This window comes from Euprymna scolopes, chromosome 13, assembly GCF_053919585.1.
Source record: "Euprymna scolopes isolate OS-2025 chromosome 13, ASM5391958v1, whole genome shotgun sequence".
Taxonomy (NCBI): domain Eukaryota; kingdom Metazoa; phylum Mollusca; class Cephalopoda; order Sepiida; family Sepiolidae; genus Euprymna; species Euprymna scolopes.
In genome coordinates this window covers 18,757,718-18,767,501 of record NC_136494.1, presented here as the reverse complement: position 1 = coordinate 18,767,501, position 9,784 = coordinate 18,757,718, and the positions used below count along the sequence as shown (strand labels likewise).

At 35.5% G+C, this 9,784-nt stretch overlaps 1 pseudogene; it reads left to right on the top strand.

Moving 5' to 3' along the window:
• The first annotated feature begins 1,463 nt into the window (after positions 1 to 1,463).
• LOC145292531 (U2 spliceosomal RNA) lies at positions 1,464 to 1,572 on the top strand (annotated as a pseudogene).
• The last annotated feature ends 8,212 nt before the right edge of the window (positions 1,573 to 9,784 follow it).

Below are 9,784 nucleotides of genomic sequence, written 5' to 3'. Positions count from 1 at the left end.
ATTTTTATTCAATAATTACAAGAAACCCTCTCTACCACCTATAGCAATGGCCAACGACTCTTTATCTGAGAGTACTTCTTTCAAACTCCTTGGCCTAACGTTCACAGGAAACATGAGTTGGAACAATTACATTGAAGGCATTGCCAGGGCCGCTGCAAGAAAGGTGGGCTCTCTCTACCGTGCTAGACAACTACTAACACCCGAAAGTATCCTGTACCTCTATAAGGCCACCATTCGCCCATGTATGGAGTATTGCTGTCACATCTGGGCTAGTGCATCTACTACTAGTCCCTCGCTCCTTGACAAGGTTCAAAAGAGAGTCGCAAACCTGATAGGCCCTGAACTGGCATCTAAGCTTCAGCCTCTGTCCCATCGACGAAATGTTGCATCCCTCTGCCTTTTCTACAAGTATTTTAGTGGTGAATGCTCTGACGAACTGCAATCACTTGTGCTCCCACGACGTGAACACCCTCGACAAACCCGACAGGCTGCTAAATCCCACCCCACACTGTAGAGATCCCTAGATGTAAAAGATCTTTTTACTCCAATAGTTTCTTCCCCAGAACCGCTAGACTCTGGAATTCCATTCCAGGTCCCTGCTTCCCCAACAGTACTGACGTGCAGAAGTTCAAGTGTAACGTGAACCGACATCTTGCTGCCCAAATCCCTACATAGTACCCCAGTAGTTGTTGCCCCTGATAATAGCCCCCTACACCAAAGGGGCAATTTGCCTTGTTTGGGGTGAAAATGTAATAAAAAAATAAATAAATAGTGTGTGTGTATGTGGGTATGTGTGGGTATGTGTGGGTATGTGTGTGTGTGTGTGTGTGTGTGTGTGTGTGTGTGTGTGTGTGTGTGTGTGTGTGTGTGAAACAGAGTGAGGGCGTGTTGGGAGGGGGGCAAAGAGTCGCGATGCAAACAAAAAAGACGATATAGAGATAACGGTCATAGATTAGCACGCGTCATGCTCTTGTAATGATGCCTTACAACGTAGCTTGTTAGCATAGGTCGACTAACTACGCCTATTCAGAGTATTTGCCCGGTCGAGTAGCGACAAGAAGCCATTGAAGAAGAAAAGTCTACAAGATACAAAATAAATAATAAATTTTACACCGTCCATTTTTTTTATTATTATTCTTTTTCGTTTACCGATGCCGATGCTACCCGGAAAAGCCGTGAGGGAGGTGATATGTGAATATAATGTAAGTATAATACAAATGCGTTGCCAGTATAAAAAAAAAAGTGTTGGGGTGGAGGCGGGTGTAGAACTCAACAGATACTTTGTCTGTAAGTCCAGGCGTCTCCGAGAAGCCGACCTGTCATGCGCACGTGTATTATGGGGTCTTTTTGTGCAGTTCGTGTACTTTTAATTCTCTTTTCTTCGTCCGTGTTTACTTCGCATGTAGAGACAGGATAAGAAAAGAATATATTCATGTGTGAAAGCATGTGAATCCGTACCGTTCATATTTTGGCCTTTTGGTCAAGATCAAAGTGTAGTATCTGTTCTATATCGTGCATAAAGTGCATGTATATTTTAGATACTTTTTCCGATGATCGTGCCGTGTAGTTAACAAGAAAATTAAAAGGTGAGAAAAAAACAACTATACAAAGAAATAATTTTACCAAACGCAATAATATTGAATCTTTTACTAATCTGTATAGAGTTTGTTTTGTTTTGTTTTGTTTTTTGTTTTTTTGTTTTGTTTTAGAACAATTTAAGTGGGTTTTTTTTTGGGGGGGGGGTGTTCAATATTTTGTATTGCAACCTAGAAGGATTTCAAGGTGACGTCTTTTCTTTTCTTGATGTGACGTTTTCGTGTGTTTATTTTTTTTTTCTTTACTTGCATCCCCACAAGGGCAATAGAAAGAGGGTCGGTTTTTAATGTGGGGAAAAACCAGCTCTCCAAAAAGGGGTACTCTGGTTAGTAAAAAAATAATGTATCAGTCATGAAGGATTTCTCATCCATTAACCGAGACCAAAAAATGGAAGTGCAGCATCAGAATGAATATTACACTTTGACCCGAAGACCAAGAAAGAAAAAGGCAATTGACTGAAAAGTGGGAAAAAAACGAAAATACCGAGTATTACATCGATTGATGCTAGTATTAAGTCTCGAAAGACAAAGGTTACCCCTGTAGGGGCAGCTGCGCATATAATTGTGAGGCAAGGATTGCGCAATCCGCAACCACACGTCTCCTGAATCGACACTGCGGTAAGTAGAAGTCTAGGACGACTGAAAACAATGCCAAGATAAGCGGAGAACACATACAGCATATGGAGTCCCAAATGGTCACCCATTCTGTATTAACTAGGTTCAACGTTGCTTAACTACGGTGATCCAGCGGGAACCGGTGGGTCAACGTGAATATGCTGTACACGAGTATTAGATAACAGGTGAGAACAAAAGGTAAATTGAACGAAAAGTTATTAGTTGATTAAGTTTCATCAATCAATCAAATATTTCATTTTCGACCGATCTGTACATATTTAACTCGCTAAAATTGTTTCTAAATTCTTCTTTATTCCAAAAGAATAATATGGTGTGTCTATTGACGTGAAATAAAGCATTTACACTTTAGTGTTTAGTGTAAGAAATGAACTCAACTTTCGTGTTTATTCATTTAGAAAAGTGATTGCAATATTTCATATTTTCCAAGGATGATTGGAGGGGGCTGATATTTTTTCGTTTAAACCTAAGTTTTATCTGAGATTTTCTCCGAAATTTGTGAGGTAACCTTTATAGACAAATGGCTACAAGTGTATTTGTTAATGAAAACATTGCACAAAATGAAAGACAACCCCACTTAGAACACAATAAGGGAAATAATTTAACTAAAAGAAAGTTGGTATGATTAATAAATAGTAAAGTCAAAATATGAAAATATGAATGCATGGAATTTCGATGAATTGATAAATAATTGATTGGCAAAATAGAGTTATCTCCCGTAGAACCTACAAATATCAAGACTAATAGTGGAGAAGAAAAATAAGAACATTAAAATAAAATTCTTAGATAATGATAAGAATTGAAAAGATAAATTTCAAATTTAAATTATTGAAATAACCAGTATGGAATGTAGATGAATTTTAATTAATACGATTTAAACTGACCTTTTAATTCCAGTTCCTTCTAAAAAAAATGATATGTTAAGCAAAATTAATTATGAGATCGTAACGTGTAAAGTTTATACGAAACTATGGTAGATTAAGGAAGAAATAGAAACATCTAAGTAGAAACTAGAATTCGAAGGTGTGGATTAGTATTTGGAAAATAAATCAATTAAATAAATAAATTGGAGAAGAAAAATAAAAAGCATACAAAGGATTAAATTAATATTAAAATAGGTCATCTGTTGAAATATCATTTAAAAAGTAGAAATACGAAAACGAGGAGATTATTAAACGTATTTATAAAAAAATTAAATGTATTGAGTGCCATCAACTATATAAACCGAAACCAAAACTTATGAAGAATTCTTGGTGAAATTATTTATTGCAAGAAATGGAAGTGCATAACAATTAAACGACCCGGATGTAAGCGTGACACAGAAAATAACACACACGCTATCGTATGAATATACAGATTAACTCCTGACCGGGCAGCTGATAAATAGGAAGAAATAGAATAAAAGAAAGGGAGAGAATATGTATAACCTTTTCTCGCTGTATGTTATTTGACACCTCTCTCTCTCTCTCTCTCTCTCTCTCTCTCTCTCTCTCTCTTTGTCACTTAACTGATTGGAATAGTTCATTATAAACCTTAAACGGGTTAGGGTTAGGGTTTTGGGTCGATTTTATGAAAATTCTGAAATCACCACCGGTAATCTTTTAACCTTATTTCAAGTTAATTTTCTGTGCTTTTGCTAATTTTACTCTCGGAATCTTTCAACTCATATATTTTATTCTTTTATTATTCTTCTGGCAATGTTATTTTCAAGTCAAGATGAATAAATGTAAGAAGTTATAATGGTTATACATTATACACACGGTTGTTCAACCGGTGAACATTTTATAAATAACTGTTCCTGTGCGTCTAATTTTAGTGTCGATTTATTCTCCATTCTCAGTATATCTCTCCATATCATCTAAAAGATTCTCGAAACAATTCATATTAAGTTATTTCGACAAAACAAAGCGAAAATCTTCTTGGACTTAATGTGTTTTCTATTTTACACAAAATATTGCAACATTTTTTTGTTTTGTTTTTAGGGTTTTTGTGATTTTCTCTCAGGTAGGTTTAGTCTACATACGAAAAGTTGGATAATATTTGAGTATGAGAAAGTTTGAAAAGCATAATGACTTACTTGAATCAGGACTGGGTAGGGGCAACTATAAATATGTGATTCAACATCATTGGCAGTCATTTCATGTGAAAGATTGCCATTGGAAACATGGGTGAAAATGTAAGATTTATTGATTTATCAGGAAAAATGACCGAGTTAGTATTTTAAAGATTAGTTGTGAGTTGAAAATGTTCAATTTCGAAATATAAAACTTCCGCATACTCAAATCTCATTCAACTTTTAGTATGACGTTAAGTAAACTTAACCTGATATAAAATCACAAAAAATGTTGCAAGTTTTTGTTTTGGTTAATTAAACTAGCATAGCTTATAACGGAATAAACATTATAGACACTATAATAGAATAATCAATTGTAAGCAATATAAACAATATCTACACATTAAGAAAGGGGGTTAGTTAACTGTTAATCACCTGAGACGCCATTATTGGAGAATGTCGACAGGGCTACTCAGGCATTATATTACAAGCCAGCGTGTTCTTTGCCTAGAGGGCGCGCTCTTCAATCCCACTTTACGCCCCTTGTGTCACATCATTTCGCCTTGACAGGAAGATAAATAACTTTAGGTAATTTAATTCGGGCTCAATGTGTGACCTAACGGGTCATGGTTTTATTTTTCCAGTTATCTATAAAATGCTGATCCAGTGAAATGACTCTTCTTCTGTTTAAATCCAACTATTAGTATCATGTTAAGTAATAATAAAATAAATTGTGTGTGTGGTTTGCGTACTTTGGCTTTAATCAATAGACTAGCATAGCTTATAACGTAATAAACATTATGCACATTATAATAGAATACTTCATTGTAAACTAATAAACAATATCGCATAACTGAAGATAAAAATAGAAAGAGGTTAAGGCTAGAAAAAAAAAGCAAGAAAACAATAGAAACAGAAAGATTTTGTATATTTTTAACTGGCTGTGCAAACTCACTTTTTCATGATTGAAGAAATCTAACTCAGTTCAGTTGCATATATTTCAAGTTGAACCTAAGCAAATTAGTGTTGAAACGTCATCTTAAATAATCTGATTTCAATCCTTGCCATGTTGTCTCATCCTGTCCACCTGACAAACTCGTTTACTCTTAACCGTCGAGTAGACTTTGGTCTTTGATAAACGGCGACTACACAAAATAAATACATGTTGTAAGCCTAATCGATTATGGAGACAAATAGATATTTAAAATAACATTCATGACTGTCGGTTTCAACTCGGCACCAATGCCAACAGAGTCTGACCAACTTCTGAAACGATCTTTTCCTCCTTGACTGCGTTAGGTGAAATTCTAGGAGGCCCACCTCTCCAGGCCTTTTCTTTCCTCTATTAAGAAACGGGGTAGTTAATTGTTAATCGCCTGAGACGCCCTTATTGGAGAATGTCGACAGGGCTCAGGCATTACATTACAAGCCAGCGTGTTCTTTGTCTAGAGGGCGGGCTCTTTAATCCTACTTTCCGACCCTTTTGTCACATCATTTCGCCTTGACAGGAAGATAAATAATTTTAGGTAATCTAATTCGAGCTCAATGTGTGACCTAACGGGTCACGGTTTATTTTTCCAGTTATCTATAAAATGCTGATCCAGTGAAATGAGTCAAGTGAGCTCTTCTTCTGTTTACTTGTAGGGTCTTCTTGCTTGCGCGTCATCAATTTCCTGTTTCTCTCCTTCACATCCGTCTGCTCTTTTGTAGTTGTGTCTTTAGGACGAATTTGTCCGCTGTCTTGAGTGGGGTTTGGTTTTGGAGAAAACAGCTCAAAAACAAATGACCCAAAAACTACATTTCCCTTAAAACTAGTCCGTAACTTTTCTTTGCCATCTGTTTTGTTTTCGTTTCTGAAAATGTATTCATACGTGCTTTTCTTTAGCTCAACCGGTCTCTTCCGGTTCCGCCTCGCAAAACCGGAAGTGGGATACAACAAAAGTGACCGGAAACAGAACATAGACGATTAATAACAGAGGAATACAAATATAAAGAAATAAAATAAATTAAACAAAACTACACAGTTGAGTATTGAAAATATGTTTACCCAGCGGGTATCGTTCATTTTATAATTTATAACGTGATTATTCAGAATTTTTTTTTATGTATATATACAGGGTGGAACGATAAAGTTTTCGCCCTAACGAAAACAACACTACAGATTTATTTTAAAAGTTTTTTTTTTAAATCAATTCAGGTAACTTGATTGTGGAGTAGAGCTGACATATATTCAATGTAGACGCCTTCAGCCTCAATCACCGCCTCAGTACGTGTCCGGAACTGGGAGCATACTTTTTTCACAAGCGCCGGCGGGAGCTCGGCGAATACTCAACGAATGGCGACAATCAGGCTGGCTTTGGTGTTGTGGGAGGTCGTGTTTGTGATGTTCTTGTCGTACAAAGTAGTCCAGTGGGTTCAGGTCGGGGGAGGAGGAGGCCAGTGAAAGAAGGGTACAAAGTCGTAGCACTCCATCGGAACCCAAGCTTGGATCTCTTTAGACTTGTGAGCCGGCACCGCGTTCTGCTACCACACCCACCTAATTGCACCAGGGAATCATCACATTCTTTAGCACATCCAGGTACATTTTGGTATTGATTTTTAAGCCGACTTTGAAGATGTGAGGTGGCATGATGTGGCCCTCACTTGAAATCACACCAAAGACCATAACCCTGGATGTGGCAGCTGTAATATTTTGTATGGCGATACTTTTATCGCTGCATTCTCTATGAAGTATTACTGAAATTATGCTATAGAAATTTATATAATCATTTATCTGAACCGACTAAAATTTTGCCCCATTAGCTAAGAATTCTGTAAAAAAATTAGTCCTTTACTGAATGGGTAAGTTCAATGTCATATAAGACGCGAGCCTTCATTGACTACAATATGGACCGTATAGCAAGTCTGTACAATGAACATAATCTAAGTTATCGCCAGAAAAAAAAAGTATCTTTTTCGTGGCTGTAACTTCGATCATTGTCCTAGATATCCCAAAATTAAATAAATTAAATAAATGTTTTGACCAAGTTTGGTGACGATTAGTCAAGCGATATTAAAGTAAGGATGTACACAAGTAAACCCCGTGAAAAATTCGATCAAGAATTACCATTTGTTTCCAAGTAACATTGTATTTCGAGATGAAATAAAGGCTGAAAGGCCGTAAAATATATCAACCAAATCGAACACCACACCTAAATTCGAGAAAGATTTAAAATAAAAACTCGGGTCTGATGAGATTTTTATTATGGATCGAACACCGACCGCCGGCCCCAGTCAAGTGATATGGAACAAACTGATCTATAATAGGCAAACAGATCAAAAATTAAGGCGGGAACTCACTCGAGCTGACATCTGCAATTAAACTCTAACGCATGAATTCCTCGTTCTAGTGGCTTGCGCCAATGGTCGACCACCGAGAGATGTAATTATGTTACGATAGACAAGCACAGGCCGTGTGGCCGTCGGTTTATGAATGGCATATGCACATGATGTGCGACAATAAGCCAGACGTTCGTCTCCAAGTTAAGGGCATTTAACTTTTAATAACATCGGAAAGGTCGACGCCATTAACTCTCAACGAGCAAAACATGACTCGGGCGAATCGTAGTTATTATTATTATTATTATTATTATTATTATTATTATTATTATTATTATTATTATTATTATATAAAAGTTATTATAAGCAGTAATAGTCTAGAAATATCAATAATGGCTATTTAATATATTTGTTTAATAATGGCTATTTAATATATTTGTTTATTTCGATCTGATTCAAGATTTTATTTCCATATATATATATATATATGTATCTTTCTATAGTTCCCTAAACTCACTCTCCGTTGTCTTGACATTTACATTTTATATAAATGTTAATTTAAACTCTATTTCTTGCTGTTAACGTTGGCTGTGCGGTGTTTCTTGCTTATGGAGTCAGAGATAGCTTCGTGGTCTGCTTCGATTTTCCCAACCGGTTGTAATCGTAACTCATTGGACTGATGATTCTCGAAAGAATGAAACACTAGTGTCTGTAGGTATTAAAATAATTATAGTAATAATTATGTCAGCCCTTTAAGAAGTCGGTTCTTATTATTGAGCATTGTAAGTTGAAATTTAATAAATCAGTCACTTAAGCTCACGTGCGCAGATAATGTTATAATCATAAGATCACTCTCGCCGTCTTGACATTTACGCTTTATATAAATGTTAATTTCAACTTTATTTCTCGCGGATAACGTTGACCGTGCGGTTTGTTCTTGTTAATAGTCAGAGATGGCTTTGTGGCCGAATTCGAATCTCCCGACCGGCTGTAATCGTAACTCCATGCACTGATAATTCCCAAAAGTTTGAAACACTAGTGTCTGTACGTATAAAAAAATTATAGTAATAATTAATAATTATATATATATATATATATATATATATATATATATATATATATATATATATATATATATATATATATATATACAGCCTTTGAGATTTGAAAAAAAAATCACTCGATCGCCGGTCGAGTGTGAGGGAAAATTTACTCGCCCCAAAATAGTTTTACTCGTCCGACTTTATGCCTTTGTTTCAGTCAATAATATTAAATAATTTTACAATTCAATTATATTTTTCTTCTTTATTCTTAATAAAAATATCAGCAAACTATTCTTCCGATACCCAAATTATGTTGTAAAATTTCATACAAAAATTAAAATATCTAGCCTAAACCATGGGTGTTGAAAAAAAAGTGTTACGAAATCTCCAGGTATTCACGATTGCGGACTGAAATCTCCTGGTACGAGATCTCCGTGGCCCGAAATCTCCGATATTAAAAAAAAAAATACCATTTAGCTGAAATGAACTAGATTTCTTAGAAAATCGGCATGGTTTAATATCTTTTTTAAATTTAACGGTCAAACTTTCTTTGTAATTTTGTAAAAAAAACTTTAATATAGAACAGAAATTCGTTTCTTTTGTTTCTATTAAAACAAAGAATTCACCTCGGAACAACATTCTAAAATTTAGAATATTATTTTTTAAATTGGGTATCGATGATTTTTTGAAAGTTGCGCAAAAAAGAGCATGCAAATATCTGAATTTATTGAATTGAGAAAAATATGATTATTTACTTCTATAGTTTAATTTTCGGTGCGTGCTAGACGGAACGATGCGTTTTTTTCCTCTTTCAAATGTTCGTCTTTACTTTTGTAAGCATGAAGTGTATGTAGTTGTAGCGTCGAAGAATTTTTTTCCAAATGAATTTCAAAATTAGAGAGCTAAATGAAGGCGACATTTTGAGTACACGCCGAATGTGTAAATTTGACCTCTTGTTGAACTTTAACGTGACCACTCTTTTTTCAATACGATATTCCAACGGTCTCACAGCTAGAGATGATAGAATTCACAAATGATGAGACATAGGTCGTTCTAAGTCACCGCATATTTGAGGGTTGTAAAATAAATGAGTTTTTCCCGTTTCTTTGTTTAAAGAAATTTTATCGACTGGCGAGCGAGTG